The following is a 23,490-nucleotide window of genomic DNA, read 5'->3' on the forward strand; positions in this document are numbered from 1 at the left end:
TAGGCATGATATCTAATGGACTGGAAGTTATCTTCATTGTGCGCAAAGGTACCACTAATTCTCAAAGGGAAACGAGAGAGAAATTATTAATAGCAGGCTGTTGTTGAGGAGGATCAGGAGAAGATCAAGGCATTATCCTGGCCTTGACACTGGTGACCCTGTTCATAAAAGTGTGGGGGGAAAAAATTACTCCAATCATGATCAGAGGACACTGGTTGAGCAGGCTGTTGCACACCATATTATTTATAGTGACAAGAATGACCTTGCATTTCTCTTTTGGGATTAAATGAACAAAATGAGCACTCAAAATTCAAGTAAATGCAAACTATTTGACTAATATATAAAATTGTAACCAAACCTCCTTTCTAGCTAGCACTCTAAAAAGAGAATCCATCTATCCATTTTCTTGACCGCTTATTCCTCACAAGGTTCGCGGTGGTGCTGGAGCCTATCTCAGCTGGCTATCTACACCCTGGACTGGTTGCCAGCCAATCGCAGAAATGTTCATTTAAATTGAATACATTCAATTTAATCTTCATTAACTCATTTGCTCCCAAAAACGTATAACTACGTTCTATTTTAAATATATTATGTCTCCCAAAGACATATTTATACGTTTTTTTTGTTTTTTGTTTCTTTTTGTTTTTTGTTTTTTGTGCTAGACCATACAGAAGGCTTTGATGCAGCCCCTCAACTGCAGAGAATGGGTGAGAAAAAATGATAGAAATTACAAAAACGGCCAGCAGGTGGCAGCAGAGTATAAGAGATCAAACAGGGCCATGTTGAAAACAAGCTGCTTTCCCCACAATTCTAAACAGATTTGTGATTGAATGATGAAACTTAGCTATATTCTAATGCTAATTGCTGCAAAACGGAAATAGATAGAAATATACTTTTTTTTCCTGATGAAAGAAGATACTCTAATATTTCTTTTAGTAGGTTCCATGTTTTTATAGCAATCTTCTGTGGGCCTTGCAAAATCAGTCAAAATGCAGGAAAACAGCCAGAAGCGAAGGGGGTTACTTCGGTCAAAATGTCTGAGAGTGAATGACTTAAACTTTATATAGTCACTTTGATTTAAATTAATTCAATCATGTGTTATCAATTGAAGCGATTTTTTTTTTAAGTTGGCTAAAAAAAAATCTGTTTTTAAACTTTAATTGGTTCAACAATTCTCTTTTTAGAGGTGATTTTTGCTCCAATTAAATAAGTGTGTTGTCCTTGGAAATATAATTACTTGCATAATTATTTTAGTACAATAATGCATCTTCACAAATGCCTCCAGAGCAGAGTTGCCAACTCCCGAATAAGGAAAGTATAGCTATTGACTGTACTAAAAAGTCGCTAGAAGTCGCCCAATGACGTAATTGCCTAATTTGCATAATCGGCAATATGCATACAATAGTAATGGACGCTGTAAGAGAAAGGACGTCATGGAAGTGGCCAAAAGTCAGGAAAAAAAAAGCACCCTAAAGCACACCGGAAAACCAGCAACAATGTTTCTGCTCTCACCAGAAATTTGTTCCTCATCACTTTTGACAAAAAAAATAAAAAAATAAAAAAATAAAAAAATAAAAATAAATGCCAAAAGGCAACACCGCTATAGAGGAAGCACTCTGGAACCTACGGAAGCGACTAAACAATTTTGACTGGCAAGTAATGTATTTATGAATATGTTTGAATGTATTTTAATACATTCGAACATACTCACAAATACGTTGAAAACATACTTGCAAATACGTTCAAACGTACTTTTAGGCTAAATGCTACAAACAGCATATTTTTACATAATTTAGGTTTGGACTTTTTTTTCCCATAATGCAAAGGGATACAAGTAATACCCCGTGGCGTTATGGGAAAATATGCTATGTTTGTAGCATTTAGCCTACACGTACGCCACACTGGCAGTTCCACTCTTCCGTAGTAACCACATTCAAAAGGAAACATTTGTATCAATGCACAGGAAGTCCGAGACACCTCAGGCACTTAAGACATTATTGAGCCAGGATAGAAGAATGCACACCACTTTCATACGTGGCACTATTGAATTAAAAGTGCTTATTTTTTTTTGGTATGGCATTTAATATGTCCTTTATTCAACTGCAATAGACGGCGACCTTGGAAAAACATTTGGATAAAATCGCTTGTTGCAGTCCTCAGGGAAATGCGTGTACTGTTTTTCTATGTGCTGTATATTCCCTTTCAATTTCTAACTATTGGATTAAAAAAGTGAAATAAATTACCCAGTAGAAGTTAGACTCCAAAATCACATTTCTCATTCCATCGTTAATTGAATCACAACTAATCAAATTCGTTCCAAACAAGTTTGAACATTGCAAGTTTGAACGAGCATCCGGCTCGTAATGAGTTGTCTCGACCCTGTAAAATTAAAAGCCCGCGGCCGTTCACTTATTAATGTTTTAAATCAAAAGGAAGAGAAGGGAAACAATCAATAGCCCGACTTGTACAATAACACTGTGACACACAGCACATTTCAAAGTTCATGGGACTTCAGTCGTTTTCCTTATTTATTTATTTTTTTTAAATACTACAGCCAAATTGCTAGCGAGTGAAAGCCTTTTTCATGTTTGCACAAAAATGCCAAAGGTCACTTGAATGAATGCATACACAAACGTTTAAGGGAAAAAAATAGTCTTACTGCTGCCCTCTGTTGGCTCCATTTACGGATGTGAGAATAGGCTTGACCTACAGTACGAAAAGCTGTTCAGCTCAAGTGTTACCAAAGAGAGCGTGTGCATGCGTGTGTGTTTAAAGAGGTTCCTTGAGGTTACTTGCTTTTTTTTTGTTTTTAAATAGTACTTTGTTTTTTTTTTTACTGATGGGGAGAATTAATGAGGAATTTATCAGGAATAATTTATTCAGTCATTATTTCCCCTCTCCTCTCCGTGTTTGATTCAACTCTGGCAAAATGGTAAACAACACAATAACAGGTTCGGCTGTCAAGGTTTGGTAGGTGGAAAGAAAAATCTTGCTGAGAGCAGAATCATTGTTGGCTGAAAAAGAACTTTGGGACCTCCAAAATTCAAAACAGCACTAGAGTAGGGCACAAATGTAAACTTTTTTTTTTTTTTAATATGTTTTGCAAGCTTCAAGAAGACCTTGGAAGTTGCCGGTCACCTTTTCTGCCTTTAAATCTTTTTATTTTTTTTTTCTACTCCATGAACCACACCTTGACAAAGAAGACACTGTTTTGATCCAAACCCGCATTCTGACATCCCGTTCCTTAATTAATTATTAAAGCTTGTGCAAATAATGTGAATAATACACACCCTCTTCAAGTCAAATTTAAAGAGCAGATTCAATATGAATTGTACAATTTGCCTTTGGTAAATAAAATAGTCCCACCAAAAATTTACATACAGTACAAGTGCAATGCAAAAGTCACAAGAAGCATTTCACCTCGGAAGGGGTCCTTGCGCCGTTGTGTGAGTGAACACAGCCGACTTCCTGGCCAATAAAAAAGGCTCCAAACTTCCTTTAAATTCGGTGTAGGAGAGGCACGCAGACAGTTTTTACTTTATACTTGCAGAGAAGAGTGTTATTGCAAATTGTTATTTCAAAAAATCCTGACCATTTTCAGCAACCCAGGCTTCTGCAGCTATTAAAATCGCAGTAAAATTGCCGCCAACGAGCCGATATTGAGTTTTTTAAAGTCCGGAATTTTGTTATTCAACCAATTAGAGTCGTTTTAATTTTTTTTTTTTTTTTTTTTTTTTTATTACAGTAAATAATCACATTGGAAGCAATGACTCAAACACTTTTGCATTAAATTCACATACAAAATAATAATAATTCTAAGGTGGTATATTTTTATTTCTGAAATCAATTAAATAATTCATTAATGGGTTTGATTTTTTTGTATTCTTTTTGTGAACATTGCTTGACAAAGACTGTATTAGTGAGTTTAGTGGATTATTAAATGTGTACATGCGCACAATGTGAGAAAATAAAGGCACTCCAAAGAAGACGGTAAGTATGGGCTGAATTGCGCCACCAGAAACTAAATTTGAATCATTTAAATTCAAATTTGAACAGCTAAACTTGACACTTTTTTTAAAATTAGGAATACATACATTGAATTTGAATTGTTTAATTTGAATCATTACAATGAAAACCAGAATCTGAATTGTGCAATTTGAATTTAAATGTATTAGTTTGTAACTGAAGTCCAATCACTTCAAACTTAATTTAAAATTATGATTACAAAATGCAGTTTATTTTCTCTGGAACTCTATATGAACCTTTTCTCAACTTTCAGTTCTCAAAGCAAATTAAATTCTCTAAATTTAGATACACAGATCTCGTCTTCGTCCAAAGTGTGTGACATATGATATGTACCATATACATCCCTAGTACTAATCCATATACGCTGGAAGACTAAACTTACGTACAGAATAAACCTTCTTTTTCTCACACTTGAGACTCTAACACAACCGTGACCTATTGACCCTTCTGCAGAAGCCTACTTACAGTCACCATTTGCCTTTAAGAATTTATATGATATCAAATACTAAAGCATTTTCCATGTTACACTTACTACTTTGCTGTATTTTAATGTTTGTCATTATGGTGATACAAGGAGAGCAAGTACGTTTTTTTTATTTGTTATTTTTAGTTTTAGGAGTTGAAGTTTATTCAACAAGTAAGAAAAGGAAACACAAACGTATATATTAATGTAAAAGGTATATTGCTTTCTAAGGAATTTGTAACTTGACTAAAGTACAAAAGTGACTGAAGTGAGTTTTGAGGGCGTTTCTCTCTCACGTAATGATGTAGGTCAAAGCAGTGGCGGGAGGCTTGTCCTCCGTTGAACCCGTGGCGTGGTGCCACACCAGAGGCCTGCAGGGGGCGCGCACGTCCAGCCCACGCAACCAACACGCCGAATGGAGATTTCCCCACAAACTGCCAGCACAGCTCGGAGATGGCGATTGTCTGAAAGCTCACCTCTTTCTTACTTCTCCGTTGGTACTTGCTAAAGTTGCTGAAAGCGTGGCTCGTCTTTGTTTCTTTTCTTTTTCTTTCTTTTTTTCTTGGGAACACGTGGATGTTTGCCGCCATGACACGAACACTCGCGATGTTACGTGGAGGCGAAGCGGGCTGCACGCGCGTAACCTTAGCTGACCTCTTTGTCAGGAAACGCGTTTTCTTTTTTTTTCTTTTTTTTCTTTTTTAAAATTCGAAGATGCTTTGCTTATCGTGTCTATCCACGGCACGGTTTTCACACATGAATACTACGCGGTCATTATCGAACACGACCCACCGCGCGCTTCATTATTCTGATGTGGACTACAGACACGCGTGTGTGCGCACACACGCACACCTGTCACTGTCTAGACAGCGAGGGAGGGGGGACATTAAGGCGGGGGTGTGGTTGTCCGGGGGGGGGGGTTGGTCCCACATGACCCATTTGCTTCATTCTGTGCCAGCCAAAATCTATCTCAAGGCGTTGGAAGAAGAGGGGGTAAAAAAAAAAAAAAAATCAACAACAACAACACGAGGGGGAGAAAAAAGCAATCTCTCCACTAAATCTGATTGGCCGGGCGAACCGGCACCGTTTGTTCCCCCCTGCTCCCAAACTCGAGGTCAGCTCGGGACGTTAAAAAATAAATAAATGAGAAAATAGAAATGCGTAGAAAGTGGAAGACACCGCAGACAATCTAGCTTGTTTGGTGCCCGCCGCTGGATTGGCGGCGACGTCGGCCAATCGGGAGGCGAGTCGCCGCCGCTCCACATGAGTGACAACCTCATTGTCCAATAGGAAGTTCGCTCGCGTGATGGACATATTATCGGCTCCTCCGCCGTCCTCCAGACGAGGGAGGAGGAGGAAGAGAGAGAGAGAGAGGGGAGGAAGAGATGTGAGTTCATTCACATTTGTGGACGCGGTTGATTCTATCAGCCGGAGTTCCTTCTTTTCCGAGCACGAAGACACATATGTGACTATCTCAAAGTGAGGTTGACCAAACATGTTCATTTACAGCCCGCCATGTCACCGCCGCGGCTTCTATTTGTAAATATTGTGGCTCGTCGGCGAGTAGGAGGCACATTACTACTAGTAGTAGTAGTACTATAACAACTCCCACTGCTTGCACATAATGGAGCCTCTCTCGCTCTCCTCTCTCTCCCTTTCCGTGGGGGGCTCGAGCAACCCAAGACGGTGTACTGTTCGCCCCCCCCCCCCCAATGGCAGCTTTAAGTGAAAAGGCGTGCCTGCGCCCCCCCCTCCATCCCTCCACCGCCACCCCCCACCCCTCTCAAAGTACCCGATGTATAGTTAAAAAATGGGAGGGCACATTTGAAGCGAGCTGCTTCTATGAAGGTAGGCTGCAGCGTGTGTTTATTGATGAGATGAAAAGAAGATGGAAGTGAGAAATGAAACAAAGTAAAAAGGACACGTTAGACATCTTCTAGCTCAGACGTCGTCGTGGGGGGAGATCCATGCCACTTTTCGTAAAGGGCAGCGAGCTTCGAAGTGGAGGTAAGACATAAGGATTTATTTTTGGGAAGTAAGTAAAGGGGTTGAACGGGTATTTGGAATAGGGATTTTCCTGTATCTGACGGGCTTCTTGTGGAGTTTTTTTTTTTTTTTGGAGGGGAGCTGGAGACTTGCGTGCACTCTTTTTTTTGCGCTTAATTATTCAGTAAATATCAGACGGCGAAACCGAAATGACGTGGGCTCAGTCCACGCTGCCACCGTGTTTCGATGTCCATTTATATTCGCCGAAAAAAAAAAAAAAAAAGCTGGACATGACGCAAGTTTCCCCATCTGTCACTATTCTCAACGTGCCCACCTACCTAACATAACCCAACCTAACGTGACCTTCTACTTTTTTTCCCCTTCTATTTTTTTTTTTAAACACTTGAGCACAATGCTGCGTTCAAGTGCCCGTCAGCGATGCTCGCATTTTACACATCGGAACAAGTGTGCGCCTTTTGGCTTTTAGGTCACTTTTAGATTCGCTTTCTCAAGCATGGCACGCAAGCTCCCACTTCTTCTCCATGCGATTTCACTTTGTGCAACTTAGCTTCGATTCCAACCGAGCACATGTCCGGCCCACATTTTTTTTCTTCTTTTTAATACGAATTAATATCAGTAGAGCGTGCGGAGATGGTGATCCACGAAGACGTGCTTATCGGAGCAGAGAAGGAAGGCTGGGTAATTTTTCCAATCGGTTGTGTGTGACACAAGTTCAATTGTGCACCTTTTATTATCTGCCAGCTAAATGTGATTTTTTTTTTTTTTTTTTTTTTTTTTTGACGGAGGTTGGCCTAGATTTGGAGCCGTGCATGCTGTGGTGTGATTAAAGTTGCAAGAGGAGCTTTTCAGCGCGCCTTTAGGGTGTTTTGTTGAGAGGAGGGGGTCACAAGCTATGTTAAAATATATATATTTATTATGACATGGGTGGATGTCCTTAATTTATCTTTTGTGGCCCAAGTTGGAGCAACATGTCACTTATTACGGCTTCCTACACTCGTGCATGCGTTTGAGCGCCTAAATGTGCGTGTGTTTTTGTGTAAGGCAGATCATGCGAGTGTTTGACTTGCAAACAGATGTTGTCCCACTGTGCTTGTCTTGGTCAGATTGGTGGAGAATGATACAGCATGTTCTTGTGTGCCTATTAAAACCGCAGCACCATCCAACATGGGCACCTTGTGAGTGAGGTCAATGTCAGAGGTTGAACCTGGCCTTGTTGCCCCAAAGTTCCAGTCCGGATTATTTTGTCCTGAAAGACTCCATTCGGGTCTGTCGTTCCGTGGTTCTTAATTCGGATTTTCTTCCATTATATGTCAACATAACAGGAATGAGTTACGGCGCCTCATGGAATGAATGGCTCATTTATTGCTTGACACATGTGGAGGGAGACTATTGCTGCCTGATGTGGCACATGTGATGTGAGATCATCCCAAATGTGATTGTATTGATCCACTGGCTGGTATGTGGGGGAGTGCAGTTAAAATGTGCATGTGGGATTGAGTCCTTTTATCTGCAAAGACTCAACTCAACACCTGTATTTTTGGACGTTTTATTGTTTGATGAATTGAAGAGTACTCGTGTTGTGTGTGCGCGCGTGTGTGTGAGTGTGTGTGTGTGTGAGCTCTCACCACAGCTTGATGTCCAAAAGTGATTTCATCAGCCCAGAGGAGGCGAGATAAGGCCTCAGTGTGACTTGTTTCATCTCGGTGGAATCGCTATTTATTATATGCATATATTCCGCGTGTACATTAATATGCACAGTGTTTATGTATCACCGTGCGTCCGCTTTTTGTGTCACTGCTTAAAATCCCACCCATGACTAATGAATATTTAAGAGCATGTCTGCAGACCAAGGAAGCTCATTATTATATGAAGGAGAAACTGTAGAGCTAAGTACGTGTGTGTGTGTGAGTGTGCGTGTCCGTGCGTGTGTGTGAAGAGGGTGCTAATCCACACCCAGCAATCAATCCCAATTTTCTTTTGGTGTCACCATTCTTCTCTCGTCCTCTGTAGCTTGTCACCAATTCACATCCTCAAATGTATTTTTCACACAAACAAAAAAAAACAAAAAAAATCCTTAGATGCCTTCAATCAAGTAGCACATTTAATATTCCAAATAGTCTTGTGTTTAATTCAGCGCAGTTCACAGTGATATGTCAATAAAAATTCAGTTTTTACTGTACATGCATATCAGTATTCCAAATAATGTTAATTCACTAAGACCCTGCAGTGTTACCTTCCCGTAAATGTTAATTAATTATATTTAGAGCCTTTTTATTAGGAGATATTTTCTAGATAGAAGAATGAGTGGCAAAGAAAATGTAATTTTAGTCATGAGTGCAGTTCAAAATTGCACTGTTATAAATACGGCTGAAAAATTTACCCATGCCGTGCATGTCAACGACACAAAATTATTAATACGTTCCGAAAAGAACATTATTATAATAGTAGACCTTGAAATCAAATCTGCTGTTTGAAGAAACGATACACACCAAAACCCGATTGTTGTCTCTTCCTTGAGTCTTTATCAGTACTTTTGATCATTTTCACCCAACATGTTACAAGGTAGACTCTTCCCAAGCTTGAAGAAAAAATAATTTTTATTCATTTGCAAAATTGTAGCTCTTTACAAGTCAAGGAACCATATTTGGTAACTCAAGTCAAAATGGATGCCACCCAACTTACTGTGTTGGCAATAGAACGACAGTATGTGAAGAAGACAGAATGTACATGTATTAGTAATATAAATATAGTAGTAATAATTCAACACATAACATTATTGTAAGTGGCTCATTGTAAAGATAGGTAAAGAAACAGATTAGTAGATTGGTAAAGGTACAGGTAAATATTTCACCAAATCCAGCACAGTTAATTTATGATTAAAAGATCATTATTATTGAATATTATCTACAATTTAGGACATGTATAATTTAGCTTTTTACAATGTTCGCACCAGATAATATTTTCAACTTAGAGTTATGAGGCTAACAATTAGCCATCTAAACTTTAAAAAAAAAAAAAAAAAAAAAAAAAAAAAAAAAAAAAAAAAACTAGCTAGCCACCCAAGTAAAATTATAATAAAAAATATATTTGTTGTATTTGTCGGACAAAAAGAAAATTCATATTTTTTTTACAGGCCATATCACATGATGAATTGGTAATTACCAACATTTTTTTTTTTTTCATTTTGGTGATGACTGTAAATACTTGCTTGGAGAATCTGTTTGACCAAAATAATATTTTATTGCTAAAATCATTTTTATCTGTGAATTCTCTAAAAAAAAATGCTGTTTTACAAAACAGCTAACAACATAGTAAATCAATTTATTATTACCGAAGAATCCAAGTTGTAGATTGAAATCCTGAACGGAAAAAAAAATCATGTAGTGATTGAATGTTCATTAATTATTTAACAATAATAAAAATAACACGTAGCAGCAGCTGGTATTATTCAGTTTAGCACATTATTTGTACACAGATTAAAAAGAAAAAGAAAAAAGGAAGTCACAGCAAAAAAAATGGTAATCCTCCGAAATATTGGTCCAAAAGCAAATGTTCTCAAACAAGAAATAATTTGTCGGCTTGCTGCCATCGCACTGCAGCCCATTTTCGCCACAACAAAAACAACTTGTCGTCCCATACTAGTAACACAAGAGGCAAAATGTGCTGCTGTTGCATGTAATTAATGAGAGTTGTCTCCCGCGCAACTGAAAATGCTGTTACATGAATTTTGGTGATTTTCCTAGCAGGAGCAAGAGAAAGAAACTAATCTGGTTTTGCCAGGGAGGGAGGGAAGGAGGAGGAGGGGGTGAGGGGGGTGATCTTTTTGTAATGTGGTGAATTTTCTTTTTCAATCAAGGTCAAACGTGGACTAACTAAATATTTCCATCCACTTTTATGCATTCATGGGACTTTAATTTAAATTTCATAATCAGGATATTTTTTAAATTTGGCAGGCTGAGATGCTCCCATGTTTGAAGAAATGTGTTTTAGGTTCATAAAACTGGCTGAATTGCATAACCAAATTGGAGACCCCTCCCAATCCTTTGACTTCCAGTGCAAAAATGTCAGGCATAGAAACTTGAAGGCATATTTTTCGGTTTCTCAGAAGACTTTAGCTTTGGAATCTCTGCTCCCTGCCAGTATCACAGGAATGCATAATGAAAGCACACATTGAGGCCCAATTTGCCAACGTTGTTGTCAGCAGGCTTTTGTTCCGATGCAATACTGTCTAAATGTCAGTCTTATGATGCGCAATGTAATTTCCGTGGTTGGGCTTGATAATAAATACGGCATTTCTTAGATTGTGTTGTTTGATATTCTCGACGCTATGAATACAAAGCAAACATTCCAGCATGGGACAGCTTGCCGACACGTTCTGTGGACTGCTCATGCTTACTGTACAGAGAGTGTACAGTTACAGCACCACAATAAGTCTGTCAGGGTTATCTGTAACATGATTGTGAATGACGAAACAAAACAGTAGAGACGACACAGAGAACCACAAAGCTATAGAAATCATAACCCGCCCTTTTAAAACAACCCTTTTATTATTTTTATGTTATTTTTATGCAGCACAGCAATGTCATGTTCAATGAAAAAAGCTTTCAGCCATTAAAGCTTTCATGTCAAATCGTTTCAGTAGTTCCCAGGGTTTGTAGTCCTTTGTAAAATCATGCACAGTAAATCATTTTAAAGCAATTACAGTGTTTATCAGATTCTATTGATGCATGGTGGGACCATGTGTTTCCATTACCTTGACTCAACTACCATGATTCTCTTTACATTTGTTATTTTTTCAAAGCCTCTTTTGTTTGCTGTAAAAATGAGAGCATGTCCAAAAGCTATTCATTGTCCGTGAGGAAAGGTCTTTATAACTCAGAGCTCTGTTAAAGTATGAGACTGTGCGGTTTAAACTTAGTTAAAAAAAAAAAAAAAAAAAAAGTTCATTTGTGTGTGTGAGCGTGCGTGTGTGTGTGAATAAGACAAACATTTCAACTTATTTTGCATTCTGTTGCTTTGAACACACAAGCAGGTCCTGGCATTCAAATCATGTGAAAAATGTATCCTGGATTCTAATAGTGAAGACGTGAGTTTGCCAAGAGGCATGTGTGTCCTCAGTTCACCCTGTTACCCATATGGTTCGCTACAAGTCATGGTGAGCCGGGCCTCGCTGCATGGGAAACGAATCCAAGCAGAGGTTGAGCATTTTGGTATGGTGGTATGTTTCATTTTTTTTAAGAATAGTTGGTAACTTTTCAAACTAATATACTGTCACTTTTGTGTTTTCTGCTTCCATCTTGGCTCGGAAAAGACCTTTTTTAAGCCTTGAGCCAGCAAACAGAAGCCACAGCAGCCAAAATGTTAAGGTTGCGAGCAGGCTCTCTCTCCAGGTTTGTCTGTATGCACTGTGAAACGACGAAACTAAAATCCACAATACTATTTACATTGTGGTTCGATCTTAAAATGAAGACATTTTGGAAGTGTTTACATTGAATTTATAGCATTTTTCTCCCCCCCGCCCCCCTACCAAAGCAGCTAAAAGAATACACATTGTCTGTTGAAAGAAGCGCTTTGGCAGACACTTTTCTTTTTGAATCCTCATTTTTATTGGGAGTCTGATATAATCCCTCTCCAAATATCTCTCTTGGATACTGTCTACATTGTTTATTGCCCGAAAATCAACCTTGATAAAGACACACGAAGATCTAGATCCCTCCCAACCCCCCACTCCTGCTGGAGACTCGTTATTAATTTGGCTGCTTTTAACGATAAAACTGCGAACCAAAACTTTTTCCTCTTCCTCGTGTTGGTTGCCAACGCTTTAGGCTCATGATAAAAGGAAAGGTATGCAGTACCTGTTTCTCAACTACCAAATGGTGAAACCTATTTTAGGTTGGAGCAAAGTTAATGAGGCTGTTTCACAATATGTTTGACGTTTAGGATAAATACAAAGAAAGCAAACTGATCCTACTAGTAGCTTCAGGTTTGTGGAATGTATTGTGCTGTTGCCACACATAAGGTTTTTATTTTCTCTCGAAAGTACATACAAAAGATACACGTTAGTGTTTTTTTTTTTTTTTTTGTGGCTGCAACAAGGTTATTAGAGTTTGTTTCAGCAATTCATCTGGTTAAGATCCGACCGAAACTGTTTAGACAACTCAAAATAAATGCATCATGTTGCATTATTTGTATGCACTGCTATATAGTCAAATACACAGTACAATTATATCAAGCCAGTCGGTGAGAGAGTTCATTGTTCTTTGGTCTTTTAGGGGGAAGTCCACACATACTGTACAGTTGATATAAGAAGTCTACACCACCCAGTTCAAATGCCAGATTTATGTGATGAGACCAAAATACATGATTTCAAAACCTTTTCTACCATTAATGCAACCTAAGCATACATTAACAAATCTTTTTGAGAGGTGAAGTAATTCAAAATTCAAAATGAACAAATCACATTATATAACTATATTAATTGGTAGTTCGCATGTCCCTCCCCCCATTAATTAAATGTTCTGACGGAAGTGTGGAACTACCAATGTGGAGTCAACATTTTTGTCAGGCAAGTACATTTGAACGTATTTGTGAGTATGTTGGAACATATTTAAATATGTTCCAACATACTCGCAAATACGGTCAAACATACAAGTACATTCAAACATACTTGCAAATACATTCGAACATATTTGCAAATACAGTGGTCCCTCACTACTTCGCGGTTCACTTATTACAAATTCACTCTATCACGGATGTGATTTTCAAATATCGTGTAGCCCTAGAGCACATCATGAAATTATTTATGCTGCTATTTTTTTTCCCGTTTTTGTAGTATTTCAGTAAATATAAACAGCTTTTTCTTTCATTCAACACAATCAATTACTTTTTTAAACAAAATATAGAATTAAATACGTTTGAACGTACTCATCAGTTAAAAATGTTGACTGCAATTGGCAGTCCCACGTAAGTTCCTCTAATTAACCCCAAGTAAAATTCAGATCTTCCATTCAGATTTTTTTTTGCTTCCAACCTGTATAAGACCAGGTGAAAAAAAAAAAAAAAAAAATCAGGATGCTTCCACCGACTGTAGGGATGTTTATATATATATATATATATATATATATATATATATATATATATATATATATATATATATATATATATATATATATATATATATATATATATATATCAGTGCTGTGTTTGAGTCCAACAAGCATGCATACCATTTGGAAATATGTCCAAAAAGCCCAACCTTGCAATCATCGGATCATGACCACATTTTCCCACACATGCATGCGAAATTTAGTTTAAGCACTTTACTGAACAGTTTCGATCTTAACCAGAAGAATTGGTGAGACAAAGAAATTACCTTGTCACAGAAAAAAATAAGATAGCACCCTGTGCAAACACATTGTTAATTGTGAAGATTTTTTTTTTTTTTTATTTCCCTCTTGAAAATATCACATTGACATGTAGAGTTCATAGGTCACATTAACGGTGGAAAAAGTTCAGAAATTATTTTTCTTGGTTTAATTTCTTGTTATACCAAGAACTTGGCATTTGAACAGGGGTGTGTAGACTTTTTATATTCACTCTAGGCAACTTGGGTGTTTTTGAAAACACATTTCTTCTTGGATCTGGATTAAAAAAAAAAAAAAAAGACTAATTCCACACAGCAATATTTGAACAAAATCTCTGGCTACATAAAGATGCATTTGCCAGCTGTCAAATGTGATTAAAAAAGCAACAGCAACTGCTGTGGTCACGCATTCTGACGCCTCAATATAGTGAGACATTTTGTTTCATGTATACATATTTATGACACTCACAACCAAATGTTTGGCTGATTGTTTACCACACAGACATTTGTGACTGACGGACCGTCCGTCAGTCCGTGCATGGAGCAATACTCAAAAACAAAAAAAAAATGCCTGAGGTTCGGGGTCGCTTTCAACTAATAAACTATTACCAGTGTGCTTTTGAAGTAAACTAGCACTGAACTTAAACCTTATCACCGTACATCCCGTCGCAACTTTACAGTAACAAAGCATCGGCCATTAGTGCAGGTTAAAGCTTTCTTTTTCTAGCTAACTTAGCTTAGCATCACTTGCTCAATCAACACATCACTAAGCAGTGATCAAGTGTGAGTGTAAGGGTGACGTGATTATTGTGGGAAATGTGAACGAAACTTAAATAAAGAGTAGGCGAGTGTGACAGTTTATTTATTGAATTAATTTATTTTTTTGTTAAGTCCTCACATCCACTGCCTCCGGGCCATTTGAGCAACCTAAACAGCCGCGAGTGGCACTTAAGCCGGCAAGAGAGCACGAGACAGATTCTGGCTTATATGATGAAAAAGAATGTGAAAATTAGGGGTGGGGCGATACGGGTAAACCACCATTCGATACTGTGACGATATTTGACTCACGATATCGATAATATCACGATACACGATATCTACGATTTTTGATATATTGTCAAAAAAATTAGCAATATATCACAATATGTGACTGAAAAAGCCAAACAAATGCCCATTAAAAGGAAAATGTCTAATTATGCATTTATTAATGCCAAAACTTGTACAATGTAAAAAGTTCTGTATTGTGCCTCACTGCCTCTTAGCCTTTTAACTATAAACATTGTAAAGTGAGACAAATTAAAGTGTAGAAACATTTATAACATAACACCTGCACAACTGGACACATGACATCGATATCCACTGCAAGTATATCGATAATTTATTGCAACAGAGAGCGCAACAATATATTGCGATATCGATTTTTTCCCCACCCCTAGTGAAAATATTGTTTACATTTATTTAAGTGAGTATATACACCGAGTCCTCGAGTTACGTCGTGTGGTACGTCGTTTCGGGTTTACGGCTCCCGTGCAGCACCTTCTTTTTCGTTAATTTCCCACAGTAATCACACCATTGTAAAGTTATTTAAAGTTGTGTTGTTGTTACCTCCAGCAACGGACGTCCATCGAGCAGGTCGGCTCGCCATTTGGCGCGTCACATTTCCGTGCTTGAGTTTGAATTAGCGCCGCTCTGCCGTTAAGTCAGCAATGAATGTCCGTGCGGAAACACGAAATATTATTTCCGGCTCTTCCGGGTTGCGCAAATATGTTTTTTAAAATTACTGTACAAATTATATTGACGTAAATAATTACTTTAACGGTGAAATTTGGCTTCAGTTGAAATTCGGGTTACACTGCCAGCGTAGGAACGGAACTTCGAGGACTCCCTGTACGTAAACTTTGGTAAGTAGAAAAATGTGATTCATCACAATTCATTATGAAAAACTGTGAGATTAATTAGTTAATTTATATTACTTTGCATACATTTTTCTAAAAACAGCCATGTGTTCATCCAATGGATATTTTTAGCATCGCTTCCGGTTTAGCAACAGTGCCATGCCTGGTTGAAATGTGTGCACACTGCACAGCTAGCAACAGCTTTTAAGAGACACTTTATGAATGAATGTGCAATATAGATTCTGATACCTCTGTATCGATTCATGTATTGTAAAGAGGCCCACAATGATATAGTCCTATAAGTATACTGTATTTGTTTTTTGTCTCACAAATTTGGAGTTAGGAATCGTAGGACTCATTCTTATACTAAATTTGACTGTGCGTGAGCGATCGTTATAAACTCAAATCTATTGCATTTTCTAGAGAACTGCAGTTTCATTTTTTTTCTCTTCTCATTGTTTACCTCTATACAGGGTTAAGTCCAGTGCATTGCAACAAGCATTTAGAAGCCAGGGTAAACAGTCTGGCAGGTCACTTGACTAACACATACTGTACAGTAGGCTGAAATCCACTCCTATTGAAGTGGCAGTAACTAGTCATTAAAGGGTTGTTTTTAGTTTTAACCTAAACCCTGTTTTGGACAAAAATGAAAAATCACATGTAAAAGTTACGCGAAAACCCGCCCCAATCCCCTCTGGTGTTTCGGTAACGATTCAGATGGCAAAGCCTCGCCAACGGTCGGTCATGTGGCATGATATTTAGCGGAATGTTACCAGAACCAGCTGACGTGCTCGGGTTGCATTCTGGGGGGCAACCAACTGCCCTTCAAAGAGAAGACTTGTGCCACATCCAAAGCGACCACACTAACCAGCCATTCATGTGCATTAGCCAGGCCGGTGATTACCATCGGCCGCGCTGAAGGGTGATCATGTGCTATGAGGCGTATCTGTAGTGACTCAGATTGGAGACAACAACTACGCCAGTAAACAGTAAATGACAGTAAATCTGTGAAGTGCAGCGCTTGGGGAAGGCGCAGTCTTATGTGGTGTTGCTCGTATCCTAATCCATCGCATCTCTTAGCAACAAACGTTAGTCAAGTAAGACGTTGGAAACGCATGCAAACAAAGTGGGCTTTTATTTTTATTGCGTTGGGCTTTGTACGGCTAGACTGGCTTTTCTGGTTAGAAACAGTAAACAGCTAACTATGTACATACTGTCGCTTTATCAGATACATTTGAGCTTGTGCTTTGGAAGGCCGTACAGCTGGAGGCCTGTATTACAGTAAACAGACCGTCACCCTCCCCTTTTTCAAATTAGTCAAATCGAAACGATTAAAAAAAACGACGCGACCCGAATGTTTTGGCAGCAAAAGGTGTTGTTTTGTGATAGTATAATGCCTGGTTGTGTGCACTGCAATTTATAAGCAATACAACTCGTAAAACCACCTCAACGTTTGGTTCCTGGAGTCATTCCTTTACCAGCACCAAGTTCCGTACATTTAGATGAGGAACATTCTATTGTGGATTTTATGCCATTGAAATAGTCGAGTGTGCATTTGGAAGAGTTAGTGCAGTCGGTGGTTCTTAACCTTGTTGGAGGTACGGAACCCCACCAGTGCCCTATACAAGGGGCCCCAAAATTGAGCCCTGTGGAACACCATAAGTTCCGTTATACACATGAATTCATCTTGCACGTATTCGTCCGACCACTTTCTTTCCTGATTCAAATTGTCTTCAGACAGACCGTCATTTTATTTGAACCACGTTTCCGTCACCACTATTTCAGGACCGACAGACAAAGTTGGGCATTCCGTCAGTACTGACGGAAAGTCGGGACCCAGTTTATGACGGTTACACACTGATGGACGCTTCTGTCACTCCTTCATTTTTTATTTTTTTAAGTTTCTAGTCATTCCTCAGAAAAACGGGCGTCCGTTAATATTGACGGGCAGACGGGCGCCAGTTGCCTCCCCCTGATATTTATATTTTGTCGATGAATCGATGAATCGGATTATAAAAACGTTTTTTAATTTCCATCCCTTCACTCAAAAATAACAGGAAATAAAAACCAACATTTTTTTTTTTTTTTTTTTGATTACGATTTGGTCCGTAACATATCAAAAAATAGGCCAATTGTTTTCTGAAGTAAAAGCAGATGTGTGTAAATGTCTTATTTTGATTTCACACAATGAAAACTAGATATATCAAAGAATATTTACTGTCCAAATTCTATTTTCGGTCTCTAAACGATAAATTGATAAGAGTTGATTATTTGTTGCACCTCGAGTGCCAAGTGGTATACAAAGTGGTTGTCTTGACTACAACCATGTATTTGTTGTTTTATTTTCTTCTTCTGTAAGCATCAGAAGTTTGTATCACAATAAAATAGGGTGAGCACAGTATCAATGCATGTGTTTATTAGATTATACAAGTAGTTTGGATTGGGGGCAGATTTCTCCAAAGTGTTGAGTAACAGTGTGTCACACAGCATTCTTAGAAACCCATCTTATAATAGTGCCTTTTGTCATTTATTCAAACTTGCATTTTTTTCCTGTAATTTTCTTCCGATTGATTGAAGTTATTTTCCCTCTGCCGCTCACTGCTCGATAATGGAATTTTCCATTCAATCCCACGATAACTTTTATTTTGTTGAATCATGTTGTCATTGATTTTATATACAGTTGTGAAAGTTTTTTTTTTTTTCTCTTTCTTGTGAAATTCAGGACCTGGCTTGCTTAACAGATCAGCCTTGCAAAACTGTCCTAATATGCTCAGATTGCAGCTCTACCCTGCTGGGGTGACCAAAAAAACAAAACAAAACAAAACGATACCTTTGCATTTGTATTTTGTAGCATGGTGCAGTATATGATTGAAGTCGTATTACATAAGTGGAATTGCTCAGCAGGCCCATAGAGCACTTGGTTAGAGTGCACGAGGCGTCACGTGGTTTGAGCGCATTTCAATGTGTCAGCATGACACTTTTAGATGGCTCATATGTCAAGTGAGCTGATGAGGTATGTATCATATGCATGTATTTACTACACAAAGACGTGCCAAACTATAAATACACTTCCAAGTGCTTCAATTCATGGATATGACATTCATGTAGAAACGCTTGCGTCCAAAGCGGCCATTTAGCTGATCAATGATGCCCTGTGACATATTTTCGGCGTCGTCCGTCTTCATTTATTTTCCACATTTCATCCGTCACGCTAAGCTATTTTTCCCTGTCGTTTTTTTTTTTTTTTTTCCCATAGTGTGTTTTGAGCTGGCCAGCGTCTACAAGAGGGGCTCAATTGCGGCCCCTTGAAGCGCAGGCCAACTGACAAAAAGTGCGGGGTCAAGCTGAACAGCTTAAAGCACCCTCGTACCAATGTTCAGCTGCTCACCTCGCGCTAAAACACACGCTGACGAAAGCCAGTCAATAGCGGTCCATTTGGCATTTCCGCATTTGTGTTTAAACTCGTCTACCTGTACAATATAAGTAGAAGTGTCACGATTAATCGACCAAACTAATCGAAAATTACTTTTTGATAATCGATAAATCGGTAAGATACTTTATTGATCAGATATTCTCCCAATCTTCAGAATTTCAGTAAATATGCAGTTATATAACCGTAACAATTCGCCGATTTTTTATTTTTTTTCCATTTTAGCAAACCGTTTATGTTGAATCAGAATAAAACATTTGATTTACTTTGGAATAGGGCTGGGTATTGATTCAGATTTCCAAAATTGATTCACAAGAGCCCGACCGGATTCGAGTTACGATTCACTTTGATTGATTTTTGACTCAGTTAAGGATTTCACGCATATTTTATATTTATATTATATACTGTATATTTATATATACAATATTTAAATGCTGTTATTGAAGTAATTGTAAATATAAATGAAAACAATTCTGGATTGTCTCAAATTGCAACGAGTCAGCAATAAAATTACATTTTCAAAGTAGGGGAAAGATGTATTAAAAGGATCGATTTGATTTTTAAACGCAGCCCTACTTTGAAAAACAATGGTCAAAAACAATTTACCGGACAAACCTGTAGCTGAATCATAATTAATTTATATTTCCTGCACAGTTAATTTGAATTCATGTCCTGTTTTTCAATGCAGGGATGAAAATTAAAACATTTTTATTTTATCTGATTAATAGACAAAACGTGACCATATTAATCTATTGAAATAATTGTTCATCGCTGCCCTGAATATAATATTAAATGAAAACTTTTATTCCCTTTTTTTTTTTTTTTTAAAGCTTGATTCCTGAAACGGCTCCTCAATCTCATATTGTGCTGATGTACCGTATCTAATGTTGTGGCCAATAAATGTATCGGCATGATGAGAGCCAAGGATCCCATGCCAAAAAACTCAAACCCGAAGGAATTAATGTCCATGTAAGGATGAAGAATGTTTCTTTTGTGTACTTAAATGCACAGATGGATGTAACATGTAGGTCACCGAGCTGGAAGTGTTTAAAGCATTCAGGAACACACGCACATGTCCCTACATATGTCCATACGCTCACACACACAACACTATAACCTCAAAATACACTCACTGCTACAACTCCAGTTGCATTCTTTTTCGAGGCGAGAGTGTGCCGAAGCAACTTGTGGCGTAATTATTGTTTTCGACTTGAGGAACATTCCTTTTAATTGTCACAAATGACACGTTGTTTTATGGTGCTATAAAGGTGCTTTGAGCAGCTCGATTATGTTTTCAATGCGTATATACAGAAAATGAATTTAAGAGTCATATTAAAAAAAAAAAAAAAAGATGAATATTTTTTACAATCGATTATTCCATTGTTAATCGAATAACCAAATATTATTGTTTATTTGGCATAGTTTGGCGATTAAAAACAACAACAACTTATCAACATGAGAGGGATTGATATTGTAGTCACCAAACTTTCTGAAATTGATTCCGTTACTGGTTCGGTAATTGTTTTACAAAGTAAAAGTCGATGTTTTCAAATGTAAGATACAGAAATCAGAGAATAATTACTGTTAAGAGGCTGAAATGAGTGGACAGTTCTAGGTCAAAAATGGCTTAATTGAGGATTACCAAATTAATTAATGTATATATACATATATTTATTAGGAGTGTTAAAAAATTGATTCTGCAATATCGTGATATCACAGCGCAGGATTCTCGAATCGATTCAATAGATGGCCAAATCGATTTTTAAACGTCCATTTTTGATGGAAAAATATTCAACAAAACATCTTAATCATGGAAAATGTTCTATTAATTAAACCTTAATATTTTTATTTCAAAGCTATTCAAACAGATTACAACCTGTTTGTTAAAGACAGTTATAAGACTGAAGTTTCAGACAAATAAATGTTTGTTTTTTTTAGTAATTGAGTCATTGTTTAAATTAGTCGATTATTAAAATAGTTTTTGATTAATTTTGTATTCGATTGCTTGTCAATTATTTGATGAATTTTGACACCTTTAGTATTTTCAAATTCTCGCATTGCAACTTTTTCTTTGAACGTTATGACTTGAATGTCAGTGTTATTACTTTGTAATGTTTTTACTTTTTCTCACATTTTGTATTATTTCCTTAACATTATTCTAATAATTATTAAGATTATTAAAATTTTATAATTGAGTAATCATGTAGATTACGTGATTAATCGTTTGGATTACTCGATTTAATTAGAATAGCTTTTGATTAATTTGGTACTTGATTAGTTGTTCATAGATTAATTTTGAGACCTCTAGTGTTTTTAAATTCTCAGATTGCAACTTTTTCTTTGGACGTTATGACTTGATGTCTACTTTGAATGTTTGTACTTTTTCTCATATTTTGTATTATTTCCATTTTTCACTGTATGTGTTATTGTTTCTGAAAAAAATCGGAACTGTGGAGAGGCAGCCTGCCTCCAAACGATAACTCTTGAAATAAGCATTACCTGCTTTGTGGTGAGGGGTGGAAGGGGGGGGGGGGGGGGATTGAAGGACTGTCGGAGACAATCATGTGAGTTGTCAAATGGTTCTTTTGGGTCAAATGCTCTTTAACAAAAGCGCAGCTCATCGACAATTTTTGCAATATTTAATGAGGGCATGCAGCGTGAGATGTTGCCATGGAATAGAATGAACGCCTGTGCTAACTTTACCCGACAGAAAAAAAAAAAAAAGAAAGAAAAAGAGAGAGGGAGAGAAGGAGATTTGGTGTCGAATTTGCTCCCATCTGTAAGTGGACAAAGGATCCGCTATGGTTAACGGGTGGTGGTGGGTGTGTTTTTGACAGAAAGTTGAGCAAGCTGTCCTGTCAAAAAAAATATTTCCACTGTCCTGCACTTGTGTTTATTGTATGTTGTTCTCTGCAGGGTTTTATTTCATTTCGCCACATTTGAATTGTTGGACTGAATGTCTTAACACGTTCATCTTGCGTGTTATTATTCAATCCAAACTTGACTTTAGTGTTGTGTTTATCTTATGAGGCCCATTTAGTTTACCAAATGTAGTTACTCCAAAAATCTGAGCTGAAAAATTGCTCGCTTTCTTCTGACTTTACAATCAGAGTGGCTAAGCGAGCAAGAATGCTATTTGGCATGTTTTATAATAGTTGCAATTTAAGGAGGAATTTATTTCGGGATTAGTTGGGAGAAGCCAGTTCAAAGTTCAGGAAAAGAAAGAAAGAAGAAGTCTCCTGAATGAAATGTAAAGGCCTCCAATGTAATTCAAACATTCCATAACAATCACAAAACATCATGACTCACTTGAAAAGCATTGAGGTTGTGTTACGCCTCACAGATTCCAACTTGAACAGACCAAAAATGTTTTTAAAGGGCAAGTCAAGCAAAGATGACATTCTGATTACGATTGTGTTTGTGGAATATGAATTAAGCAGCAAAATCCAATTTATCTCAGGGGGGGGGGGGGGGGCAGCCATTTTGATATGATACCACCGTCCGCTGTCCACTGAAAAGGACATCACAGTTCCTCAGAGTTCAAATAACGACGATCTATTCAATTTCGATTCACAATTCAATTTCAATTTGTTTCCAAATTTAATTCAATTCAATCCAATATCAATTAAAATACATATATTTACAGAACATAAATTATTCTTCAATAGCAATGATAAAAACTCAATAAACAATTAAATTCCAATAATGTAGTAGCTAAATGTAGTAGCGCAATGAAATATAAATGTTAATGGATGATGATTGATAGATGATGACTAACTAATTGACACGTTTCTTACTGTTATTTGTGTTCTGTACTTTGGATAATGGGTCAATTTGACCCGGTAACTCAATTGAATTTCCTAACCGAAAAATAAAAGGAACAAGAGGGTTAAATTCCAATGAGTCAGGTCTTTCATAAAAGTAAGAAAATAGAGATAAACATTTCATTTTTCTTTTCTCATTGATAAAATACTTGCAAAAACACAGCATAGCACAGCGAAAACGGTCAGAGTTTTTCAGCATCCAAGTGTCACAGTGGTGAGTCAAAATGTATATATATGTATATATATATATATATATATATATATATATATATATATATATATATATATATATATATATATATATATTATTCATCAATTTACAGGAAAAATACATTAAAATCATTGATTGATTTATAGTTTTATGAATCGATATTGGGCGAGCCATGATTGGTCATTTACCTGAACCCTGAGCAACTGTGATAAGATTTCATTTTTAACTGACAGGAAGTGGCAAAATGGCCGCCCCCAGTGGCGGGTGGTAT

General features: G+C 37.3%; 1 protein-coding gene across 2 annotated transcripts in view; it reads left to right on the forward strand.

Annotated features, from left to right (window-relative positions):
- Nucleotides 1-6,331: 6,331 nt before the first annotated feature.
- zbtb20 (zinc finger and BTB domain containing 20) overlaps nt 6,332-23,490 on the forward strand; it is a 29,885-nt gene continuing 12,726 nt past the window's right edge. Inside the window, exon 1 of one of the 2 annotated variants that reach the window (XM_077504729.1) lies at nt 6,332-6,496. The gene's annotated coding sequence lies outside the window, so the exon portion shown is untranslated. Of the gene's footprint in view, nt 6,497-7,081; nt 7,175-23,490 lie in introns of those variants that run through there. The other variant, XM_077504730.1, reaches the window with a different exon arrangement.

This window comes from Festucalex cinctus, chromosome 18 (genome assembly GCF_051991245.1).
Source record: "Festucalex cinctus isolate MCC-2025b chromosome 18, RoL_Fcin_1.0, whole genome shotgun sequence".
Lineage (NCBI taxonomy): Eukaryota > Metazoa > Chordata > Actinopteri > Syngnathiformes > Syngnathidae > Festucalex > Festucalex cinctus.